Source organism: Echinops telfairi, unplaced genomic scaffold, assembly GCF_000313985.2.
Source record: "Echinops telfairi isolate 266 unplaced genomic scaffold, ASM31398v2 ScPeMD7_7469;HRSCAF=8507_1, whole genome shotgun sequence".
NCBI lineage: Eukaryota > Metazoa > Chordata > Mammalia > Afrosoricida > Tenrecidae > Echinops > Echinops telfairi.
In genome coordinates, this window is record NW_022111373.1 from 75,848,952 (window position 1) to 75,850,225 (window position 1,274).

Here is a 1,274-nt window from a genome sequence, read left to right on the forward strand (position 1 = left end):
CCAAATGCAAGGTCCAGAGCCATAAGCCAAAAATGTCCACAAGCCACAGCAGGTTCAAAACACAGTCAGGAAATAGAGGTACAGATTTCTAGGGGCTGTATGTGTGCACAGTGGTACCATCACATATACCTCATCCAAGGAAAACAAAAGATAATGTTTTAAATCATACCATTTAGTAGTCTAAAAAAATGCTCCCAAGGAAACAAAGGGTGTGGATTGGATCAGACCCTCTGCTAAAATCAGGTCTTAACCTTGTCCATTAGTATCGTAGAGAACACCCTCCAAAATGGGATCGTATAATTACAATACATCACATAAGGAATTATGGCTTGAAGTGCCATATTCATTGAGTACACTTCAATTTTACTTCTTTTTAGAGATGTCCATAATTACCCTATAGAATGGAGTAAAACCTTTTGGGTTTCTGAGACTGTAAATCTTTACAGGAGCCGGTAGCCTCACCTTTCTCCAGTGGAAATGCAGGTGGATTAGAACCACTAGCCTTACCATTAGCAGCCATACAGGTAATTAACTCACTGACTGTGGGTTTAGATTTAGTTCAGAAGTGATGAGGAGATCTGGTAATGTGTGGGTTAGGCACTGGGCTACTAGCCTCAAGTTTGACAGTCCGAATGCACCGCCTATTCCACAGGAGAGCGGTTAGACTGTCAACTCCCATGAAGATTTACTGGTGTTTTTTCTTCCTGTCTCTGAAATGTTAAGCAAACAAAGCCCCACCAAGAACAAAAACCTCCCCCTCTCACTTTAGCCCACTTGTTGTCTCCCCCTTGTTTGTGTGTGTCTCTCCAGTTCCCCCACAGACATCACATTTTCCAGTCCTGGCACTCCCACGGGGCATCATCAGAACTAAGAGCATGTTCTCGGCAACAGCAATTAGCGCATCACCGGGACTGCGCACAGCCATTCACCTCCCCCGTGTAGACGAAGTGATATTATAAATGTATCTGTGCAACCAAAGAAAAGGCAAGCAGGAATGCATATGCCACTGCTGCTTCCAAATAAAAAGTACAATTCTTTTAAAAAAAACAGTTTTATTTGGATATAATTCACAGATCACACAATTCAATAGTCCAATCATATCAAAAGAATTGTACAATCATCACCACAATCAATTTGAGAACAATTCTTCTTTCTTGTTCTCCTTGTTACTAGCTCCCCATTTCTTCCCAACCTCCTCTGCCACACCCCCAGGAAACCATCCAGTTACCATCTCAATAGATTCACTCATCCATATTTCATATTTGAAAAAAAAA